This window comes from Pinus tabuliformis, chromosome 6, assembly GCF_031772625.1.
Source record: "Pinus tabuliformis cultivar Carrire ecotype Pingquan chromosome 6, CPIR1, whole genome shotgun sequence".
NCBI lineage: Eukaryota > Viridiplantae > Streptophyta > Pinopsida > Pinales > Pinaceae > Pinus > Pinus tabuliformis.
The window spans coordinates 1,876,694,212-1,876,711,607 of NC_142292.1; the positions used below are offsets into that span (position 1 = coordinate 1,876,694,212).

The following is a 17,396-nucleotide window of genomic DNA, read 5'->3' on the forward strand; positions in this document are numbered from 1 at the left end:
GGAAGTATTGATTATCAACAGATTTGGAAGGTAAAATTTTGTGAGTCACAGTCAACAAGAAATCCTAAGCACTATTAAACATCAACCTGCACACATTCGTGCATATCTAAATTTGAATCTTGCTCCGTTTCTCTTCCTAGACTTTGATTTTCTAAATTCTCACATGATCTACACTAGCGCATTCCTCAATCCATTTCAGACCTACGAGCTTCTAGATCTACACGGTAGTACCTCGAATTCATATTCCCATTGACCAGGTATTTATGCTTGCTTATCACTACAATTCTACAATGTCGATTCTCTAGAATAAAAGGACAAAGAAAATGGTGAGGTCCATCAATACATTTCACAGGGGAGGCTAGATACTATCACCTACAAATAACACTCTATCCTCCCCTTACACTACATCACCTCACTTAAACCTTGTTCGACCCCCTGAGAACCCACTTTGAATGATCCATGGTGGTATTTGAATGATGGACCCCTCAAAGAGGAATTCATGAATGATCCCATCTTCACCAAATTTCTTTCCAATGATTTCAACTCAATGGAATTTTCCAGTGAGGCCCTCAATAGTGGATCCATAGTCTCATGCATAGATAGCTAGTTCAAGGGATTCTTTTTCTCGAAAAGTAGCTAAGAAATTAAGTCTATTCACACCATGACGAGTTGATTCAACAACTCTTGAGCTCAAAGGATGTCGAGGGGGTTTTGAATGTAGTTAAATTTCGGGTTAGCAGTCTACAGGGGTCAGTGCAGAGAGTTAGGTCTGAGATTGTAGAGCCCTACAAATAGATTAGGTTAAATTCCCAACAACTTTCACACCTCCATGAGGCTATTGAGATTTTTCATAACATTATTAGGGTTATAAAACAAGTGAGAAAGCTGAGAGAATTGATGGATTCTGAAGGTGATAGTAGCAAGTTGGACCTCATTAAATTTGCTCAAATGTATAATGAAATCAAAACCCTAAGAAAGGAAGGGGATTTGTTGGGCATCGAGGTTGTTGATGAGGAGATCCCCTAGTTAATGGAAGCAGGGAACCGATTGCGATCAAAGGCGATGAAGGTTCTTGAGAGAGGAATGGAGGCTTTGAACTAGGCTAAAGTAGGAAGTTCCTTGCAAGTGTATTACAACATGGAGGAATTAAGGTCCACTATGGAGGCCATGATTAGTAAATACAGGTCCCAAGTTGCTAAGTGTGTTGGGTATTGGACATGAAGGCCATATCAGTTAGTTTTGGTTCGGGCTTTGGATTGCGTGGGATTCAGAAGAGTGGCACACCACATATCAGAGGCAGTCTGAAGGCAAATGAGGTATTGTGGCAGAGGATGGGATCTTGTATGGACCAGTTGCATTCGACTGTCCTTACAGTGTGGCATTTGCAAAGGGTGTCGTCGAAGAAAAGGGATCCTTTCATTATTCTTTGTTTCTTGAAGAAGTAATGCAGGTATGTACTTGTAAGTAAATGCTACCATCGATTTCTTGATCTGCAATTTACAATCTTTATAACTAGCACTTGCTTTGGTGAATAAAAATACATTATTTTATTAAATTTGCATGGGATGCCACAGGGATTTTAATACAAAATATCACTTGAGGCATATAAACTCATTACAAATTATCCTCCAAATATTCAATTTTTTGATAAAATCTACTTGATACCATTATTGGTTGCACCTCCTATTCAAACATTTCATAACAAAGCCCTTCATATGATCAACCCTATAATTTAGAATTTATTTGTTTAACGCACATAATAGAAACATTCTCCCAATTTTTATGACAGAAACTATGATCTCTATTGCTAACATTTGATAAAATGAGATCAATTTTCTGCTTCTACATACTACTTGGTTGTTTTGTAGTAGATTATATATGATATCAATATTAGAAGGTCCCAAACAAAATACAACATAGGGATAAAATTCTGGTTTTCTACTTGGAGATGTTTTCCACCTGAGATTTCTGGCCTACAAATTGTGAAAATCCTTCATACTCCTTGCCTATGCCTTTCAGTCACTTGATGCCCAACTTGAAGATAAGGAAATATATCATGTTCATCTGCAACTGTATGTTCCCGTGCTTGTGTTGGATGTGATTGCTGGTTCCTCCTTTTGCCCAAGTTATGAGTCAAGAGTTTTTGTTCACATTGATCAATTGGATGAGCTTACTATTTGGCTTGCACATCTTGATCATGGTAGAGTTCATATTTCCATCCGTATGCAACAACATATTCCTCTTCATGTTCTCCTTGTTGAATTTCTTCTTGATGATATGAGCCATAATATCTATAAGGAACAATTCATTGCACAAGTATGAAATTGTTCAGACTACATAAATCTATTAATACATGGAAAACATATCAGTGTGAATGTAAATGAGAAAATATATTTTGTTGATGATCCATCTATGTTCCAACCAATTTATCTCCAATGGGATGTACCTGTAATCAATAAAGAAAGTAATGTGGGACATGAGTAGACTCCCAAATTATAATGAAATAAAGTAGTTATGGATTTGCATATTTACATAAATATATAAACTGTTTGAATTGATAAAACATAAATTATAAAATGGAATTGCAAATATAGCATTACTAGGTGATTTTTGGATGCCATGAGAACATCCTTTGAGAAGCTATTACCTCACTTGATTATGCAATTGTTTTTGGCATGTCAGTGCCTCTTATAGGATTTTATTCAAACCCATCTCTATGTATTCAAATTGGCTGGCCTCTCCTATAAGTATTCAAAAAGAAAAAATGTTTCAAGTTTCCTTCAATATAGACAACAACCAGCAATATTCCAGATGTAACAAATGTCTTTGTAGCAGAACTAGGAATGCCCATGAAATGCACAATTATAGTTTTAAGCACAAGAATAAGGTCTCATAGTTATTCACGATCTCACCATGTGCCTGTGCCATGTAGCAGAATGAAATGAGTCAACAACATACTAAAATTGCAATTCCACTGATTACAAGGAAACCTCATATTAAAGAAAGGAAAAGTTGCTACATTCTATTTTGACTCTAAAAACAATGGAGAGAAAGACTCAATGAATGCTTACAACACAAATTCATATACATCAATCCATATGTACCACGTTAAGGATGCTTATATTATGAAAATAAAATTCTGAACGATTGCAAGAGGGAGAAAAGGAGAGCCCCATCTAAAGACGAAGGCCAAAAAGGCACTGAGTTCGTTCCATTGCAAGTTTTTCTTAATTCAACATGCTTTCTTGATCCAAGAAAGTTGAAATGCAAATCCATTATTATAACATATTTGTCAGCATTAACTTGAGACTGTAGCTATCATGTGAGGTAAAAATAGCTATTCCAAGATTTTTTTTTGCTAATTGAGCTTGGATTATCAATTTATCACCAAGTTTGTTTTACCACCAAACAATGTTAATTATTTTATAATCCATGAGATTAAGAGATATCTTTGACATTTCATCTCAGTCAAAACATTGAATTATCCTTTTTCCTTTCTTGGTTCACAAGAAGTCTGTAAAAGGGTTCAATATAAGCCTACATTAGACACACAACATGCTTTGCCAACAGTGTCCTGTGAGAAAAGAGTGGTATTCAAGGATTGTACATAGTAAATTGGTACTTCCTACAAAATTTCTTGGCCAGTTGCAAGTCTAGGAGGGCATAATTCAGTTGAAAAGTCCCTAGATGCAATGGGATGCTTGAGTATGGCCACCTCTGAACATAATCTTAATATTGAATGTACTATACATCTATGGAAAACTTTAAAACCACCACTCTCAGTTCTATCTGCTAGGCATACAGGTATGTGTAATTAATCTAGCTTCTAAATATTTTGAGGAAATCCATATTTTCCCTCTCTTCTCGATGTTATTTCTCAATTTTAAATATGGTCCTTCTAAATTTGGCTGCTGCCAAAATAGGCCATGATATTGGTTGCCTTCTAAACTAGATAAAATGGAATATTTTCTCCTGTGTTAAGTTCAAGCAATTGATTGTTCCTATAGAGATAAAAAATTAATATAATAGCAATATAGTCTAGGAAATGATGCAAAGTCAAAAGGAGGTTTGAATTATTTGCATATTGAAACCTGGATTTTTCAGATTTGTATCTTAGTGCTTAACCAATTAGCTTGTCAAACAAAAATTGATGTATCATAATCAACAATAAGAACTTATGTTGAATAAATGTATCTTCGAAGAAGGATTCTCCAAGCCAAAATACAAAGATTAAAAACATTGAAGATCATTACAAGTTGAAGGTAACCAAATACATAGAATATATGTTTTGCAAAGCTTGACTCCCAAGAGGCAATGTGATCTAGAGTAGGAGAAAAGCAGCACAGAAAATGCACTGTTCAAGAGGCATTCGAAGGAAAAATCAACAGTAGGACAAGGGAGCCTAGATGTTGAAGGAGAAATTTACACCTTGAAGGATACATTCAGAAAGGCTCTCCACCAAGCACAATGCCAGCTTGTAAATGGATGATAATTTTCACTACTAACTGGTCATCTATAAAAGGCTATATAATTTTTTGAATAATGCTTCCTTATTACCACAGTGGTGGTGAGCATCCACCACCTATCAAGAGGAGAGGCACTACTTACACTGAACAACCACATAGCCTGACTTAGCAGCCCCTGGGTGGCTCAGTGGCTTCCTTGCAGGTAGCGCATTGGCCACTTCTTGTCAGGAATCAAACATAGGTAGGGGCTATACTAATAAGAGAAACACTCTATTTGAATTATACCAACTTCAAAATGTTTCTCCTGAGTATGTCTGATGTCATAAGAAGGATGCATGCTCAAAATGAAATTTATCAGATAACTGCTACAAGGTTGCAATTGAATGGATTATTTTATGTTCAATTATGGGAAGGCTAACATGCAGACTAAAAGAACAATATTTCAAGTATGTTAAATCTAATTGGAAAATTATAACACTAGATTGGTTGATTCTAACCTTTAGGCTTCAGGGCATGGCAGTTTTGTCACTACATTGTAATAAACAATACAAGGAATCATTCTGTATATATATAGGTTGTCAAGAGTTTGATATAGTGAACACATCCTTGCTACAGATAGTGAATGCATCCTATTATGCCTATCTATGAAATATTGTCAAAGGTTCATTGTAATTTCTTTGAGTAGTGTTCTATCTTTTCCGCAGTCTGGAAAAAATTTGCAAATATGTTTGTGCTCTTGAAATTGTTTAAACTTTAAATTGATTTGTTGTTGGCATTCTAGAACCTTGCAGTTGGTCAAAACACTCATTCTCAATTGACCTAGGTAAATTTGTTCCTCCTTTTCTGGTAAGGGCCAGTTTGATATTATTATTTTATTTTATTGATTATGTTTATATGAATAAAATAAAAGACACATGTCAATTGGGTTTATCTCAAGCAGTTGGGGGGAATGATTGTTATCGTCCCCACATATGTTCAATTCCCACAAGTGACTTGATGAGCTTTGTTGAGTCTGAGTAGTCTCTTGAGGACTGAAACATGCATATTCCTCATACGGAATATAAAGATATTTCTCATGAAAGAAAATAACAGACCCATATTTTTGTTGTTTAGCTATCATTTGTTTATACTTATTATCTTCTAGTTCTTAAATACTTATTTCTGAACTGCATTATCCCTTTTAATTCCTCTTTATAAATATTTCCTTTAAATATCTGATTTATACAATTTCATAAGGTTATGGATTTCTTAAGAAATCTTGCATCTAATGTTGTAACTTGTCATTAACACGTTGCATAACTTATCAACTAATTTAGCATTGAAGTAAGCAATGCCCCCTGATTCTGTTTGCAATTTTTTTTCCTCTAAAGCATTGAATGCTACATGATGCTTTATGCGTTGTAATATATAGTCATGTGATTATTATTCTCACAATTTTAGCTTGGCCAATCTATTTATATAAATCTTGTCATGGCTATACAGGAAGGTGATCCAATGTTGACAGATCGAGTTTGGGATGCACAGTCATGTGATGATTATTCTCACAATTTTAGCTTGGTCAATCTATTTACATAAAGCTTGTCATGACTATACAGGAAGGTGATCCAGTGTTGACAGATCGAGTTTGGGATGCGCTTGTCAAGGCTTTCGTAAGTCAAATGAAACCTACATTCACAACATCAAGTTTTGTAAAAGAGATACTTGTCTTGGGTTATCAAAAATTTTTGTCCATGGTAGAGAATCTGATCGAGAGAATTTTGCGAGACATCAATATTAAGGGTGTCCTTCCAGCTGTCAAGACAGAAGGGAAAAATCAAATGCTAGCTACTATAGAATCTTTCCAAATATCTTATTCAGCACATTATTTGAGCAACCTTTCAGATCTTGTCAATAATTTGTTCCAATGTCCAGTCGAGGGAGTATCCCATCACAAGAGCAAATCTCAAGGTTTATTTCTTGCATTCAAGAAGAAATTGAAGCAGTTAAATTGGACAAACATCTAACACTCCTTGTTTTATGTGAGATCGGTAAAGTCTTGCAGTTGCTAGTAGAAAAAGTTGAGTATCAGGTACCACATTTTTTCCCATGTTTAGTTTGTTGTTTGTTACATTAACCTTAAGTTGATTTTCAGATATGCATAACATTTTCCTTTGTAATGTTTCTTGGATGCACATTTATCATTTCACCCTTTTGGATTCACTTCTTTATATTGATATGTTTTGTTTTGGGGGTCTATTCTTGTATTCCAAATTTCTATGTAATGCTATAATTTGCAATTGTTCATATCATGTAACAAACAAATAGACATGGTTACTAGACTCCACCCTCAAGCCCACAAACTAGAACTATTTTCATCTAGGATTGAGTTGATGTTTACATGGGACCAACCCATTGAATGAATTCTGGTTCAGTATCTTGGGACTGCTCTGCTGCATTTATTCTGCATAAAAATTCATTATAAATTTAGCTCTATAAGAAAGGACACAAAATAACTACCATAATGAAATTCCTAAAAAGTTAAAACAAGAACCCCCCCGTACTGTAACAAACCCCCACTTGTTGACCAAAGGTGGTTATTATGTTGTCCCACTCTCGTGGAGTGGTTATAAGAATGGGGTACATACAATAAAAAGAAAATGTCGTTTTAAAGTTTCCTTATGTCATGCCGCATGGCACCCATGTGGCCTACCATCACAATATGTATATTCCCATAACCAGAACTCTGAGACTGGCAGGCACTCCTCTCAACATAGTGGAACACAATGATTATAGTCTTCTAGATGGCCCACACCAAGTATGTAATGTGTTTTTCTACATGCTCGCAGCCCGATATCAATACTAATATTCAGGCATAAGAGCATACATGAGGACAACTTCCAATATGGTCACTATTGCTCCAATCACCTGTCCCCACTTTTCTTAACTCTGTCTGGTTTCCCAGAGCTAGCTTGCTTGAACTATAGTTTTGGAAAATCTCCAACAGACTTCTGTAGCCTTAACACCTAGAGGGATGACCTTCTTGGACCCTACAAAGCATAGCTATTTCCAAGTTTCACCTTGGAGTACAAGGTATGTATCCTGGCCCATTAGAATATATAACTCAAGAAGGGTTTCAGGCCATCCCAACTCCCTTGGCTTTCAAACCATGCCAAGTACACCTCAAGCCCTTCGATAGTTGATCACAAGATTCTAGAAGAAGGAAAACTAGTCACTATGTCACACGGAATAAGTCGATCTTGCGGACAAGATAGACCTTCCTAGAATCTAAAGAAGACCTAATGACAAGCAAACCAACCAGACACTATCTTTCTCTAAATATGCTTTGATAAACAATGGCAAACAAGTGTTTTTAGGGCCTACCTTAGGTCCAACACAAGCTTGTGGATGCCCTCGCTCCTTCGATCCAAATGAGCTCCTTTGTCACGAATTTGCAAACACAAACCAGGCAAACAAATTAAATAGCACCTGAAAAGCCAATTGCATAAAACATATTTAACATGAAAGTCAAGGAGTCCATGAAACAAATAACATGAGATACTTGTTGAGAAAAATGAGTTTTATTGTATTAATTCAAAAGAAGAAGAACTTTACGACCTTTGCCTTGACGCTGTACAAGCTCCTCCCAGGGTCTAGCAAGAAGTCTCCTCTACTTTGACAAGTTTCACTCACTCCCCAAAGAAGCCAAAAAGGTATGTGATCTCTCCTCTTAAGCTCAACTAGGAAGTCTTGATTTCACTAACATTTACCCTCAAAAATGTTCAGCTTCTAACCTCCTTAGCAACCAGCCCAATTCCTAATTTATAGTGCAATGGAGGGAGGTTACTAGGTCCACCTTCAAAGGGATAAATCCCTCCTTCAAAGGGATAGCTCCTCTCATCAAGGGATTAGCTCGTTCTCTTTTGGGATGCATGAACCACCTCAGAGCCAACAATCCACGTCAAAATTCCTTCTAGAAACCTCTAGAATTAACCCAAAGTGAGGTTTTTAAGATAAAACTTGCGCCTTCTGACTTTCACAGGGGTCCACACCTACACCGTTAGGGATAGAGTAGGCAGGTCCACAGTTTTTGTACACAGAAGGTGCGGGACCGCAGGTGACAGTGAGAGAAAGTGCAGAACCAGAGTTACATTGATTTTTAATGTCTTTCTCTCATTTCCAAAGCTTGACTTGAAGAGCCGAGGTCTGAGACTTACTTAGGAGGACAGTACAAGTGATGATAGACCCATACTGACTGCAAATAATTATGGTGACGATATTTTTGTGTAACAGATTGCCCCCTAAAGTGAGAAATCTGTAGTAGATGAGGATTTCATTGATCATTTAGGAAGAGTGAAGTACTTTATCATTTCGAGGATCATCTTGTGGAAAGCCCGGTTGGAACCTGTAAAAACATTCAATGCAAGATATATATATATATATATATATATATATATATATATATATATATATATATATATATGAGATCATATGATCGCTAAGGTAGGCATTCCCATACTCAGATCAAAACTGACTTAGAAAACTAACTACTGCTCTAATACACGAATGATATTGTAATACATCACAAGTATAGACTCAGGTGGACACAGTATGGATGCATCCATCTGTTTATAAATCGTCCATTATATAATGAATACAAAATTCCTCGCAGCCTGGATTGTGGAAACTAGATCCAGGGTCTTCATTTCTACTTCCCGAAACAGTACGATTCTATCCATGCGAAAGAATGTCTTGATGTCGAACATGGTAGAAACCACTTGATTACCAGTCAATGATGTAAACTGTTAACAAGTGTGAGAGAAACCACCAGTGATGTCAATGGCTCTCAAAGTGCCTAGTACAATCCGTGAGATGTGAATTAATGTGTTGATGTCAAACATGTCACGGAATCCTTTGATCGAAAGTCAATGATGTAAACTGTCATCAAAGGCGAGAAACCTGCCATTGAGGCATGCAGATCTCAAGGTACTGATGATTTCTAGATCATCTTTCTAGATAATGAGCTGATGTCGATAGAAAGCGATCCGTCATAGGCAAGCCCACAACACGAAATCATAGATCAAGTTGAAGAAATTTAATTGCAAGGACTGACTCAGGGATGGTCAAGATGGATGAAAGATATTTTTCAGATGAATGGCTTATTGGCAGTGACCTCTTGAACACATAACGGCATGACAGATGGCTTAGTGACAATTGACCCAAAGTTAATACCCAGAAACCGGCTGAAGACTTTCAATGTGGTTTGATCAACTATTAGGCAAATGATTTCCCAACCCAGGTGAATAAAAGTGTCGTGTTCAAGAGTGGTTACAAAGTATGACAAACAGACTCATTTCTCTCTCTTTTTCCCCACCATTTCTGGCAAGTACCTCTTTATTTTTGACAAGCTTGAGGAGGATAACATTTGCTTGATTATAAGCTCATCCTTTGGATGAGTCCAACTTAGTTTAGATTCGAACCCTCAAAAGGAGTGGTTCGTTCCTGTTTGTAATTGAACAAGTCCTTTACTGTGAAATTTTAACGAGTCCAGTATAGGAGAAACTCGGAGGTTTTCAATTTTAGAGAGTCTGAAAAAACTTAAGAAGACTCAAGGGTTGACCTTTTTCGTAAGTTTGTGTCTCCCAAGCCCGAAAAAGTATAAAATAATACTTGAGGGAAACGAAAAAGTATAATAAGCCAAGGAATACTTCTCGTCATTAGTGCCCTTGATCTGAAAAAGTAAAAAAGTGATCAACGACACGTTGTTTTATAATCGATATCAAATTTGAAACGACAAAAATCCGGCAATCTTTTCATGTTTTTACAGTCGGAAAAGAGCTGTAAGTGGACCATCTTTTAATTCCGTTTTAATGAGTTTAAAAGAAACACTCGGCAATCTTTACATGTTTCAGGAGTCAGAAAAGAGCTTAAAGGTGACTCTAAATGTTTTTTCGTCGAAAATGATAGATTTCGCCTGAATAATTCATTATCCTACACAAAAACACAAACATTACTCATACCTGTTTGAAATAGATAAAAATGTCGCAAAAATACCTTTCCAAAGTGAAACATAAACAAATTTGCAATTTATTTACTCAAAAAACTTATAAAAAGGGCCTTTGTCAATTCATTTTTATCGTTTGAGTTTGGGTGAGAAAATAGTGCTTTTGCTCAGAAAACTTCCCGTGAAGAATGCGGAAAATCCAACCGTCGGAATCAAGCACCGTCTTCTCTAGGTAATCCACATCATCCTACTCTTCATTTTTAACCGTTTGATTTTTTATTTTAGTCATTTATTTCATTTTTGGGAGGGCTTTTAGGCATAAAACCCGCGTGCGAGGGCCCGCAGGTTTACCACTGTTGGCCTGTGGACCCCGACTTTTTCTCCATTGGGAAAAAGCTCGGGGTCCGCACCTTCCATGTAGACAAAGTGCGGTCCCACGCACTGTGTCTAACCCGGAGGGTGCGGTCCCCGTCGCAAGGGTTTTTAACCAAAAAAATCTAAAAAATGGACCAATCTAAATAATTTCTAGCAATTTAATTTATCCTTATACTTGATGCAGAGAGTACATCATGGTAGATTGGTGTGAACGAGAGCATGAGGACGTGGATGCTCCCGCATGGAATCATCAGCCTTCACTTGATGCTTTGAGGGCGTGCGGTTTGTACAAATTCTGGGCCATTCCTGGCATGAGGGCTCAGGTGGATTTCTTACAGTGGATGGTTGACAGATGGAGTGTACAGGACCAGTGCTTCTTCATTGGCGGCCACCAGCTCGAAATCGAGCTGGCGGACATATATTTTTTGACTGGTTTGCCTAAGAGAGGCGAAGACTTGACTCTGTTTGGGGCTAGGGCAGGTGGCCAGTCTGTCGATAGCCTCAGGCTAGAGTAATGCAACAGCCAGGCTAGAGACAAAGGTGTCACACGGAATTTGTCAAGGGTGCAGACACGACTGACCTTCCTAGAAGTCTAAGACATTCTAATGACAAACAAGACAAAATGGAGTGATCTTTCTCTAAATACACCTTTTACAACATGAAAACTACAAGTGTTTAGGCTTACCTTATTCCAAAACGCTGTTGTTGAAGTCCGTTCTTGACGATCCGGATGAGCTCCTCCTTCAAGTCAATTCCTGCAACCACAAACAATCAAACAATTACCAAGCACTTGCATTTCATATAATAAAACATATATTCAACATGCAGACCAAGGAACACATGAAATAACTCATTAACACAAGCTATTGAGAAAAATAAACCAGTTTGTATTAATAACGAAACAAAGAAACTCTTACAACCTGGCCTTGGTGTTGTGCAAGTTCCTCCCAGGGTCCATCAAGGGTTTTCCTCTACTTTGACAAAGCTCACCCTCTTCCAAGTAGAATCAAGTAAAGACAATCTCTCCTCACAAAGGCTCTAATGGAAGACCTAAATCCTGCAGCATTTACCCAAAGAAAATGTATAGCTCCAACCTCCTCTCCCTCTGGCTCAATGTCTTTATTTATAGTGCTGTAAAGAGGTTATTCAGGTCCACTATCAATGGGATCATCCCCCTCTTTGGGTGGGATAGCTCCCTTATTGATGGGATAAGTTCCCTCTTAATAGAGATACATGAACCAACTGGAGGCGCATCCATTTCATCAAACCGACCTCTAGAATGTTCTAGAAGTAACCACAAGTAACTTTTTCAAGATAAAACTCGCGCATTTTGCCTTTTACAGAGGGACGCACCTGTCCCTTAACATACAGAGCGTCCATGGACGCAGATTTTGTGAACATGGTCAGCGTCCCCGCAGGTAAGGCTAGAGAGAACCTGCGACCCCAGAGATAAACATAGTTTTTACAAGACTTTCTCTCTTCTTTGAGTTTGAGATGGATAACAGAGGCATAAGACTTGCCTAAGAGGGTAGCATGACTGTTGATTTGAGCCATACTAACTGTAAGTAGTCAAGGTGACATTTTTTAGTGTAACAGATTGCCCCCTAAAGTGCGAAGCCTGGAATAGAGTAGGGTTTTGTAATTCTAGGAAGGGTGAAGCGCTTTATCATTTCAAGGATTGTCTTGTGGATGGCCTGGTTGGAACCTGCAATTTTCAACACAAAATACATGGATAAGATTATATCATCACTGAGGTAGGCATTCCCATACTCAGATTCAAAACTTTAACTAATGGACTAACTATTCTGATACAGGAATGATCTTGCAGTACATCATTTTTATAGACTTTTGTAGACACAGTATGGACGCAGCCATCTGTTTATGATTAGTCTACATAGATAATGAATACAAAACTCCTCGCAGCCTGGATGGTAGAAACTAGATCCAGGGTCTTCACTTCTACTTCCCGAATTGGTACGATTCTAGCCATGTGATTAAATGATTCGATGTCGAACATGTTAGAAACCACTTGATTACCAGTCGATGATGTAAACTGTTAACAAGCATGAGAGAGACCACCAGTAATGTCAATGGTTCTCAAAGTACCAAGCACAACCCGTGAAATGTGAATAGATGTTTTGATGTCGAACACTTCACGGAATCCTTTGATCGAAAGTCAATGATGTAAACTGACGTCAAAGGCGAGAAACCTGCCATTGATGCATGCAGACTTCAAGGTACTGTCGATTCCTAAGTCATCTTTCTAGATAATGTGTCGATGTCGATAGAAAGCGACCCGTTGCAGGCAAGCCCACAACACGAAATCATTGTTCAAGTTGAAGAAATGTTGCTGTAAGGACTGACTCAGGGATGGTCAAATGGATGACAAGTATTTTGCAGATGAAAGTTTTTCTTGCAGACCTCTTGAACACATAACGACACGACAGATGGCTTGGTGACGAATAACTCAAAGTTAATCCCCGGAACCCGGTTAAAGACTTTCAAAGTGGTTTGGTCAACTGTGAGGTAAAAGATTTCCCAACCCAGGTGAATAAAAAGTGTCGTGTTCAAGAGCGGTAATAAAGTTTCTTTTGAGACAAAAGGTGACAAACAGGTTCATTCTTCTCTCTTTTCCCCCACCATTTCTGGCAAGTACCTCTTTATTTTTAACAAGCTTGAGGAGGATAACATATGCTTGATTATAAGCTCATCCTTCGGACGAGTCCAACCTAGTTTAAATTCGAACCCTAGGAAGGAGTGGTTCGTTCCTGTTTGTAATTGAACAGGTCCTCTACTGTAAAAGTTTAACGAGCCCAGTATAGGAGAAACTCGGCGTTTTTCAATTTTAGAGAGTCTGAAAAAACTAAAGGAGACTCCACGTTGAACTTTTTCGTATATTTGTGTCCCTCAAGCCCGAAAAAGTATAAAATAATACCTGGGGGAACCGCTTGATCTTGCGACCAAGGAGTACTTTCATAATAGTGTCGTTGACCTGAAAAGTAAAAAGCGATCAAGGACACGTCGTTTTATTTCCTTATCGAGTTCGAAACGACAAAAACCCGGCAATCTTTTCCTGATTTTGCGGTCAGAAAAGAGCTAAAAGGGGACCGTCTTTTAATTCCGTTTTAACGAGTGAAAAGAAACACTCGGCGATCTTTTCATGTTTTAGGAGTCAGAAAAGGGCTTAAAAGATGACTCTGATATTTTTGTTTGTGAAAAATTACAATTTCCCTCGAAATCCCTTTGTCCTGCACAAAAGCGACACATTACTCATACCTGTTTAAAATAGGCAAAAATACATCGAAAAACATCTTTTCATGGTAAAAAATGAACTAATTCATCCAAAAAACCTATAAAAAGACCTTTTACCATGTCATTTTTACCGTTTCACTGTTGAGGTTGAAAAAGGAGCTTTTGACAAGAAACTTCCCGTGGTTGCTGCGGAAAATCTGACCGTCGGAATCGAACGCCGTCTCATCCAGGTATTTTACACATCCTACTCTGCATTTCTATCCGTTTAGAATTAATTTTTAGGTTTTAGTTTCATTTTTTGGGGGGTTTTGGTTTTGGAATGCGCCTCTCGGCGGACGCAGGTGCCCTTCGGGTGACCTGCGTCCCCCGACTTTTTCTCATACGGGAAAACGGTCGGAAGACGCAGCCCGCCTTCAGGCCAGCTGCGTCCGGGCGCCCTGTGCTACAAAGCCGGGGTGCGTCTTCCGAGAAACGCGCATTTCAAAACCCCAACTCTCTCAAAAAACCACCAAAAATTCCCAAATCAATTTCTAATTGCTATTTTTGATATGCAGGGCATTAATCATGTTAGACTGGAGAGAAAGAGAGCATGTAGAGGAAGATGAAGCTGCAATAAATCATCAACCTTCCCTGGATGCCCTAAGAGCATGCGGATTATACAAATATTGGACCATACCGGGCATGAGGGGCCAGGTAAGATTCTTGGAATGGCTGGTTGAGCGATGGAACGTTCAAGAACAATGCTTTTACATAGGAGGGCACCAGCTCGAGATAGAGCCCTCGGATGTATACTTTCTCACTGGCTTGCCAAACAGAGGTGAGCAACTCAGTCTTGCGGGGACTAGGCCGGGTGGCCAATCCCTTGATAGTCTCCGCGAGGATTGGTGCACACGTGGGGCTCACCATTCAAAAGGCATAGAGATAAAACACATCACTCTACCGGAACTCAAAGTCATAGCGTTCACGGTTACCAGAATTTGCGGCGCGGCCGCTTTACACATTGCTTCCGGATCCCAAATGCGGATGGCAATTGACTGTTACCAAGGCACCATTTTCAACTGGTGTGAAGCTGTGTCGGCTCATATGAAGAGCCAACTGACCAAGGCAAAGAACGGACGACTAAAGACTTTTGGATATGGGCCTATAGTCGTGAGCTTTGCCTTGGAGAGAATTCCAATGCTGATCCCTCAGCAACTCACTGTTGATATCTTGGGTCCTCGGCAGCCAAAGCTGATACGATGGGTTGCGGTGATGGCCCGGCATCCTGACGAGGGCGCGACAGTAGTTCGATTCTCAGATAGTTATTTTGACTGGTTAGAGGGCCAGCTTTTTGTGATACAGGACTTTCCGTATGCCGGAATGGATTTCAGAGGTGATCCGGACATGGTTCTTCCACAGGGAGAACAATGGGACGACAGAGGTACTTTTATTTTCACAAGTTTTCTAATTATGTATTTTTGTATTTTTTATATATATCGTCTCAAAACTAATAGTAAAACTTTCAAAATGCAGATGTTGGTCCACAGCGTCCAGCCAACCTCCGGCCTTATGATAGACTACATCCAGCTGCACCGGTACCGGCCCACAGGACGCGACAGCAGAAGTACTAGCTGAGTTGGAGCATGATCTAGAGCGTCTCACGGCAGATATACCTGAGACTACTATGGACGACATTCCTATCAGGCTTCAGCGCTTCGTAGTCGCGGTCCCTGGACCGTTTAGGAGATTTTTGCGTAAGGTAGCCCGCGCAGTGGTGTCGTACAGAGAGCACCACCAGTGATTGACTAGTCACTTTTGTAGTCACATGTGACATTTTTGACTTTTTGTACTATCATTTTGCCGATCATAAGGTGTTTTCAACCTATGATCGAAGACGATGTATATATTTTTTGACACACTTCTATCTATATATATCACTATTACCGGCTTATCTTGTTTAACATGTATGATGAAATGTTTTTAAATTTACTTGCATGATTATTATAAATGTCTGTCCAACACTCGAGAAGCAATTGCATCTGCTAATGTATTCAAAGACCTTGGAATATGTTGATATTCAATGTAATCAAATTCACGTTCCAAGAGACGCACTCTCAAAAACAACCTTAATAACACAGGATTTCTAATGGCATAAACTCTATTAAGCTGTAATACAACAAGTTCAGAATCTAACCTCACTATCAAACGTCGAATTCCAAATGAAATAGATTCGGATAATAATTCAACCACTGCACTGTATTCTGCAATGTTATTCGTTGTTTGACCGAGGCTTACCCCATGCATAGAAACTAACTCGTCAGAGGGCGAATAGATAACCCAAGCTGCGGAAGAGATATTCCGTGTATTACGACAAGCACCATCAGCAAATCCAATGTATGTTTGGAGAGGCGTCGACATCTACAATATCAAGAGTAAAACCAAGATAAGCCAGAATAATGACGAAAAACCACACTCGCTAAGCTAAGCACACTGACTAAACTAACACACTTGCTAGCTAGAAAGGAAATCTAACCTATCTAAAAATTTCTCCATACCCATCATTTTAAGCATAATACCTCTTTAGGTAAAGTCCATTTCTGGGTTTACCCAAAGAGTCCCCATCAAAATCAACTAACTCATAAGCCCCTTTTGCTAGCTTTCGCTTTACAATGTAGGGCCCATGCCACATGGGAACGAATTTTCCGGCACCTAGCTTATCGTTAGCTTGATCATATAATAGTACTAGGTCTCCTTCCGAAAAACTTCGAGGGGTTACATTTTTATCGTACTGAGCTTTCATTCGTTTCGCGTGAGTCTCGATAGCTAAAGTAGCGTCACGTCGAGTCTCATCTAATTTAGCCAAGTATAATAACCGTTTCTCCTCTTCGGAAGTAGCTGGAAGTAATTCGACAGCCATTTGAAGTGATGGGATTTCGCATTCAATAGGTAACACAGCTTCTAAGCCATAAACTAGCTGGAAAGGGGTGAAACCTGTTGAATTTTTCACTGAAGTTCGATATGCCCATAGCGCCGAAAATAACATGTTATGCCAATTCGTTCGATGGATACCAATGATCCGTCGAATCATGATGACTAGAACTTTGTTGATTGACTCAACCAAACCGTTGGCTTGCGGATAATAAGGAGTAGAGCTATCGTGGCGCAAACCAAGCTGGCTTGTAAGCTCAGTCATCATGACGTTTCGAAAATGGCTCCCATGGTCAGTAATGATTGCTTGTGGGACACCAAACCTAGTTATGATATGATTGAATACGAAAACTGCAGCTGTCTTGCCGCTTGCGTCGAATGTAGGCATCGCCTCGGCCCATTTTGTAAAATAATCA

At 38.8% G+C, this 17,396-nt stretch overlaps 1 pseudogene; it reads left to right on the plus strand.

Moving 5' to 3' along the window:
- Positions 1–323: 323 nt before the first annotated feature.
- Positions 324–17,396, plus strand: part of LOC149266655 (conserved oligomeric Golgi complex subunit 5 pseudogene) — a 48,313-nt pseudogene continuing 31,240 nt past the window's right edge.